Source organism: Apodemus sylvaticus, chromosome 5, assembly GCF_947179515.1.
Source record: "Apodemus sylvaticus chromosome 5, mApoSyl1.1, whole genome shotgun sequence".
Lineage (NCBI taxonomy): Eukaryota > Metazoa > Chordata > Mammalia > Rodentia > Muridae > Apodemus > Apodemus sylvaticus.
The window spans coordinates 74,553,459-74,561,707 of record NC_067476.1 but is presented as its reverse complement, the minus strand read 5'-3'; positions in this window follow the sequence as shown (position 1 = coordinate 74,561,707).

Genomic DNA, 8,249 nt, shown 5'->3' with positions numbered 1-8,249 from the left:
GGGTACTGGGGGTACTGGGGGTACTGGGGGTACTGGGGGTACTGGGAACCTGACCTCCCAGTCCTCGGCAAGCACCATTAACCTACAGGGATCTGTTCAGCCCCATTGAGTTTTTTCCTAAGAATTGTTTTTAAACAATCTTCCAATGTAATCTACCACATTAACCCAAGAGGGGAGAAAAACACAAGATCAACTCAAGACACAGAAACATCGTGAGACAAAGAATTCAAGATGTTTTCATAGCATACAGGAACAGAAAGGAGCGTCCCCCATCTAGTCTCAAGTGTCTAGACAAATCCTTGGAGAACTTCGTATTTCAGTGTTCGAATAGTAAACGCGCTTTCCACCCCCACCCCACCCCTGTCTCTGGAATTAAGAAATAAAAAGCTACGGTCAGTGTTTCTGTTGCAGCATTGTGATGAGGACTGTAGCCAGTGCACTAGAGAAGAAAAAGCATATGATTTGAAAGAAAATCATCAGTGCACTATCATTTCACACACGGTAAGATGATGAAAGCAGGAAATCCTAAAGGATCCAACAACAAACCATTAGAATTTAAAAAAGCAAACCTTAAGGTGTTCTTTTAAAAAGGTTATGTGTTGTTTAAACACAGTGACTTCCAAATCAATTGTATTTCCATAAACAAGTAAAATAAGTCAGAAGGACTCTCATTTACAGTTGAACTATTAAAATCAAATGCTTACGAGTAAGTGGTACTGTATACACACTGGACACTATGAGTACCGCTGGGGAGAAGTAGAAGTCAAAATGACATGTTTATCAACTGGAGGACTTGATACTTTGTGAGCAAACCAAAGAGCTAATTCTAAATAAAAGACGCACAGGAATTCGGAGAAGGCAGAGTGCCAAGCCTCACCAGGTAGTAACGCTGAATTTAAAGCTACAGTGATGCGGTTCCTGCAGCTCTGGTTAGGAGAATGAACTCTTACTGTTTCTTTTGCTGGGATAAGACATGAGGACCAAAAGAAACTTAGGGAGAAAGTTTATTTCATCATACAGGTTCCAGGCCATCAACCCAGGGAAGTCAGGGCGGGAACCTAGAGGCAGGGACTGACACAGAGATCGAGAAGGAACACCACTTCCTGGCTTGCTCTACAGTGGCTTGCTCAACCTATTTCCTTTTATCACCCAGAATCACCGGTCCAGGGGTAGCACCACCCACAGAGAGCTGGCTGACTCCTTCTGTATCAGTCGTCAATCAAGAAAATGCGCCACAGACTTGCCTACAGGCCAATCACATGGAGGCATTTTCCCAATGGAAAGTCCCTCTTGCTGAATGACTCTAGCTTGTGTCAGGTTGACATAAAACTAGCCAGCCCAAATGGAGAAGGATACACTCCAAAGAGACTCACACATGGTTGGCTAATACGTGGTGGACTGACGATATGGGAGGGGAATGGCAGGCGTGTGTATGGAGGTCAGAGGACACGGTTCAGGACCTGGGTCTCCATTCCTACCGTCTTTTAAGATGAGGGTATTGCGGTGTGGCCCTGGCTGGGCTGGACACAGCGATCCTCTGCTTGGATTAAAGGTGTATTCTACCAACACATGCAGCTTTAACTTCCCTCTTGATGATGTGTGGGGGTGGGGGATCTCTGCTCTCTCTGTTGCTGCATTGCTGCAGCCTGGCAGGCCTGCGGGCTTCAGACTGATTCTCCTGCCTCTGTTCCCTCTAGTCATAGGAGTTCTGGGGTTATGGATGCCTTGGCATGTGGGCTCTGTGAATCAAAAAGTATTTTCACACACCGAGCCATCTCCCTTGATTGAGTTTTTGGCAGAAGAGAATTAATGAGGAAAGGAGAGCCTTTACATGTGTGTTTCCAAACTCATTTTTTTATGGGATCAATGGATACCAATTATTCTAGAAAGCTGTTTACAACTTTCAAAAATGAAATTAACCATACATCCACCCATCACTGAGTAATCTGAATCCTAAGCTACAATAGAAGGAAGCTAATATATACATGTTCATCAAACCCCATGTGCCAAAAGCTTATGGTGTCTGTTTAAAGGAGCCAGGAGTTAGTTACAAGCCAAATGTCTACACGCAGTAAAAGGGATCACCGTGTGTTTGTACAATGAAATATTATACAGCAACGAGAGGACCATGTCTGCTATTCTCAGTGTGGTGTCTGAATCACACACATGCGCAATGGGAAGAAGGCGCAAACCTCGAAGCCTATGGACTATATGACTCCCTATATGAAGTTCGAGACTGGCTGTAGCAAAGGCTGCCTCTGGGGTATTGGCTCTATAAAGTGCAAGTCCTGAGCCTGCAACTGCTTTGTTCCACAATTCAGTGTTGACTACATAGAGGTGTGCAGGTTTTGAGAGTGAGACTTTACTGTTGTAGTCACTATAGCCCAAACTCCTGAGAAGCACGAGGAGAGGAGAGGATGTGTGTGTTGGCTCACAGTTTGAGGGCATATGGCTGTTGTGGATGGGGAGGTTGGAAGCCAAGGGCTCGGGTCCTGTTTGCGGCAGTGGGAATGTGAAACTACTTGTTCACATCTCAATAGACCAGGAAGCAGAAGGAGCATCCTGCCTAGTTGCCACCTTTCTTTTCCTATTTTTATCCAGTCCAGGCCCCCAGCTCACTGGATTTGTCACCCCCATTCATTAATCCTCTCTGGAAACCCAAGGGTGTGCCCCTGAATGACCCTAAGAATTTCTTAGCCCAATCAAGGTCCCAAAGTTTGCCATTCCATGGGTACAGATAGTTTGCTCCCCAAGCCAGTTGGTGGCAGTAACAGGAGTATGTGTGTGCTCAGACTCTGTGACGTCGTTACAGATCAATGGAAAGTTCTGGAGAGAACTTAAAGGAGAAGCTTAACAAGATGTCTTGGTTTGCATATGCTTGGCCTAGGAAGTGGCACTATTTGGAGGGGTGGCCCTGTTGGAATAGGTGTGTTACTGTTGGTGTGGGATTTAAGATCATCACTCTAGCTACCTGGAAGTCAGTCTTCCACTAGCAGCCTTCAGGTGAAGATGTAGAACCCTCAGCTCTGCTGCACCATGCCTGCCTGGATGCTGCCATGCTCCTGCCTTGATGATAACGGACTGAACCTCTGGACTTGTAAGCCCGCCCCTTCGTCATGGTGTCTGTTCAGAGCAGTAAAACCCTAAAAGTAAAAGACACAAGGCACAGATGATTTCCGCAGTAATTTCATTCCTAGAAAATCTTCCCTCACACCAAATGAGGATATTATCATGCTATTATTTATAACGGAAGGAATTGGCAACACCCAAACATGTCACAACAGGCTGTGCTCAGTGAAGCCATTTAAAAATTATCTTAGAGCTAAAAAGTGCTTGTAAAAAAAGACTTGTAAAAAGGGCTTGAAAAGACGCTCATGGTGTGTTGTGAAATGAAGGGTGCGTTCAGAAGGATCCATATTACACTGTCTGCCTGCAGCCCTTAGAATGCTTCTAACAGCAATTCCCAGAAAGCAGATGGAAGTGACTCTCCAATCGCAGGGTCCTAAGAGAGGCCAGATCCCGCCCACTTCTCCAACCTGCTTCGGTAAGTTTACCCAGGGCTCGGGCAGCTCTTTCAAGCTATCATCAGGCCAGGCTGAGGGACCGAAAGAGACCTGTGAGCAGAGTAAATCCTTTCTCTCTTAAGCTGCTTTTGTCAGAGTAATTTAGCACAGCAACAGGAAAAGATACCAAGACAGAAATTGGTACTGGGAGCTGGGGCCATTGCTTGATAAGTCTGCTCACGCGTTTCTTAGGCCACCGGAACTGTTCTGTGGCTGGAACTTACAGAAGAATTGGAATTTTGGAAAATATTTCCCTGGGATCAGCACACAGGCCTCTATAGAGCTGTTGGCCCGAGGCGGGCAGGCAGGCTTGCGTCATCTCAAGGGGCAGCAGAACTCAGCAGCATCCATATAGTGCTGGCTTTGCAGGTATGGACCTGCGGGACTGAGGAGCTCATGGAGTCTTGCTGAATGTTTTCAGAGAGCTGCTAAGGCCAAGCAACATGTATGGGGTTCGAGTCCCTGCAAGGAGGCCATGAGAGGCTATTACAAATGTGAGGCAGGGACCACAAAATACTGGAGATGCCAGACCATGGGACACACATTGAGAGAGCTGTGAACACAGACTGGAGCGAGCCCAGGAGAAAACCTGTGTGTGTGAGGGCAGTGTAGCTGAATGGCCGGTTCTAGCCTGGTCTTTTGGAGCCCAACTGATTTTATCACAAGCTCCAGATGCCAGACATGGGACTTAGGATTTGACGTTTTCCTTGTTTGATTTTGGTTTTGCTTTTGTGTGTTTTTTCCTTGTTATGTCTTCTTTCTTCAGTTTTGGGATGGGATGTTTTATTCTATGCCATTATATGTTGCATGTATATCAATTTCAGAGTAGTACACAGTAAGAGATTTGAAATATGTATATTTAAACATATAGTGTGTGTGTGTGTGTGTGTGTGTGTGTGTGTGTGCATAAATATTTTCTGGCTTGGTGCTCACGAGGCCAGGAGAGGAGGATACCAGCAAGAACTCTTAACCCTCCACCCTCTCTCTCTCCAGCCCACGGACTCCAGGCCTTTTTTTTTTTTTTTTTAAGTTCTACAACTTTGACAGTCAACAATTTAGTTTTGACCTTTGGGTACTGTCTGTTGGTTTGTGAATGTGGAAACAGGCACATAAGTCACCAATGTGTAGAGTTTGGCGAGTCCTCATCCTTGCTACATTTTTTTTGTAAAAAGGTATGCAGATATGATATGGAATATTCTTTTCTTTATGTCTTTCCTTCCTTTCTTCCTTTCTTTCTTTCTTCCTTCCTTCCTTCCTTCCTTCCTTCCTTCCTTCCTTTCTTTCTTTCTTTCTTTCTTTCTTTCTTTCTTTCTTTCTTTCTTTCTTTCTTTCTTTCTTTCTTTCTTTTTCTTTCTTTCTTTGTTGTCGTTTTTTTGAGACAGGGTTTCTTTGTGTAGCCCTGACTGTCCTGGAACTCACTCTGTAGACTAGGCTAGCCTCAAACTCAGAAATCCACCTGTCCCTGCCTCCCATGTGCTGGGATTACAGGTGTGGCCACCACTGCCTGGCTGATATGGAACAGTCTTTATCCCCTTGGTCCAGATGTTTTTTATTGAGCCTGATATCGATGTGCACCTCTGGAGTCCCCATCCCCATGGCAGATCTCTGGATCTGAGTGCCCAGGGAGCACACCCCTTGAAGCATATTTCATGGGCGCACTTGTAGATTCTGGTAGTCTATCTTTGGGTCACCACCTCGTTGATGACAGAATGGCCCTTTTCCTTTTTGCCACCATTCTTTGTGGGAGCCATTCTGCCAAGTTCACGTTGGAAAAAAAGGGTGAGACTCTGAACTTTTAAAGTGTCGGAATTGTTAAAGACCACAGAGACTTTTAAAGTTTCACTGGGGAGGAGGTGCTAGAAAGATGGCTCTGTGCTTAAGAGCACTGACTATTCTTCCAGAGGACCTGGGTTCAAATCCTAGCACCCAGATGGCAGCTCAGAGCTATCTGCAACTCCAAGATCTGATACTCTTACATAGACACCAATGCTCATAAAGGTCAATAGTTTTTTTTTTTAAAAGATCTTTTAAAATTGGACTGGATGCATTTGGAAGTATAACAACATGAGACTTTGAAGCAAGGTGTAGAAGGTTATGGCATGGACACACGTTTGGGGATCAGGTTGATAAGGAGTGGAGCTACAATATGTTCACTGTCAACCTGACAGAATCTAGACTCATGTGGGATCAGGCATGCTTGTGGGGTATTTTCTTGCTTAGATTAATTGGTGTGGGAAACCCATCTTGCTTATGGCTGAGGCTGTTCCTGCCCAAAAGTTCTGGACTGTGTAAAAGCAATCTGGGCACATCCATCCCTCTCCTCCTCTGAGGATCTGGTGTGACCCACTCCTCCAAGCTCCCACCATTCTCCTTTCTAGCCACTGTGGATTGTAGCTTAAACCTCAAGCTACTGTAATCCCTTTCTCCCTGAAGTCACTTCTTGACAGAATATTTCCTCATGGCAACAGAAAAGGAGTCACACCCCCATGGCAGTGCAAGCTTGTGCAAACACGAACCAGAACCTGTGTCTTCCAGCTCTGAGGCTCAGTGGCTTCTGCTTTTCACGCAGATCACATGGGGATGGGGGTTGGGGAGGCTGGGCTTGGACCCCGCTGCTGCCTTCCCCATCTCTGCCTCTTCCTTTCATATTGTGTCCTCCTTCCTACCTCTTCATGGTGGCTGTGGACTCTGCCATTCTTTTCTTGGCAAGACTGACTTGTCCACCTAGCACATCCCCTACCCCTGAAGTGCCACTTCCTCAGAGAGGTTGTCCCTGTCTAAAGATACCTGCTAGTGCCTTGGCCGTCCCACCGTAGTCTCCCCTCTGAACCCTGTTGCCTCTCCTTGCTTGGCACACAATAGAAACCCATAGCAGTGGCTCCTCCAGGGAGAAGGGGCTGTCTTCTGCCATGGCTCAGCCGGATGGATCCTTAGGGAACACTTGGGGTGTCATTGGGACTGTGGTTTGTGTTCCGGGGAGCTAGCAGGAGAGAGGCGAGCTGCCTGCCAGTAGCTCACAGAGGAGCATGAGGACCTGACCCTTTGATCTTAGCCTTTGCAGCAGCTGTGTGAGCAATCCTTTGGTCTTAAGCCAGCCCCTCTTTCCTTCCAAGAGAGCGATCCCTCAGCTGTTGGGCAAGTGGGCAAGACCAGAATGGATGGAACCGTGCCTGGCCAGGAACACGGCCCAAGGGATCCAGGTCACTTCAGCAACTCTTCCAAATGCGGACTCATCTGAAAGATTTATGTCTTGCCATTAACAACGGGAGACGTTTCTAATGAAAGGCAGAGAAAACAAGGCTCGCTTGGCCAGTAGGATTAGACATGGGGAAACAGAAATGAGCGGGAAGCAACTGCCAGTGCTGCTGGGAATGAGGATGGAATTTGGCTCTGAGCTTCCTGGCAGGCCAAGTGAAAGGGAAGCCTGATCAGTTACAGAGCTCCTCTTATTAGCAAGGAAGACGCCTGCTGGTTCCTCGGGAGAGATGTCATTTGTTCCAGTTTTAGTTTTTCCAGGCAATAAATCCTGAGTCAAATTTCTCCCTTGAGGTTGCAAGAGATATCATCAATTGATGGGATAAATAACATGCTTGTCTTATAGTATTGAAAAGACTCCCCAGAGACCCAGGGGCACCCACCATGCTGCTCAATGGGTATGGGTTTTGTTTGGGTATTCTTATTTTTAAAAATTATTAGCATCTACCTATCTATCTATCTATCTATCTATCTATCTATCTATCTATCTATCTGTCTGTCTATCTGTCTATCTATTTCAAGGCAGGGTCTCTCTCTGTAGCACTGGCTGGCCTGCATGGTATCCTCACTATTAATGAATCTCACACAGACTTTTCCTTCTGAAGAGCTAAGACTAAGTCACATCTGGATGACTTTATGGGGTCAATTTTGCAAGGAGAGGCTAGGGAGGAACCTGGCTTCCTCTCGCAGCATACTGGTGAACTCTGTGAGTGTGGCGTTTGTGGAAGAAAGCAAATGACATCCTTAGTTGCTTCGTGGGAAAAAGCAGCTAACTCGAAGTGGCAGAGAAGACGCTGTCTGATGGAACGAGGCAGCCCAGCTTGATTCTCTCCCTGCTTCTAGGTAGCCGTGTGTTGCCTCTGTTAAAAAAAAAAAAAAAGATACTTGCTTTGGAAAACTGAGAGGGCAAAGGGTCAGTGGCAAAGCACCAGATGTGTGTGAGTGTATGCCACGTACCCTACGGTGGTCCTCAGGGAATTCCAGGGAGCACCCTCCCACCCACATTTCTTGGATTCCAGCCTAACGTAGCCAGAGGCAAGCTTGAGACACACTGACCTTGCCTTGGCCACGTTTCTCTGGGGCGTCCCACAAGCCCCATCAAATGGTTCAGACCAGAGAAAACCAGTCTCCAAGGTCTGCGCATCCATCTGGCCATGGCCACACCCCTTCTCTTCCTGCACCTCTTTCTGGTCTATCTCAGGTTCTTTGCCCCACCCACTCACTGCAGGCCGTGTGTCAACCCCTGGGCACATCGATACCTCCAGGCCTTCACTGTTTGCCTACCTGTGGATTCCTGGCCCACCTTTGATGTATGGTCTCTTCCCTCAGAAGGGACAAGTGGCTAATTCTTCAGCATCTCTTTGTGGGCCTGACCTCTCCCACGTGTTAGTTAGAACTTGAGGGAGACTTACAGACTTCTGACTGGGCTGG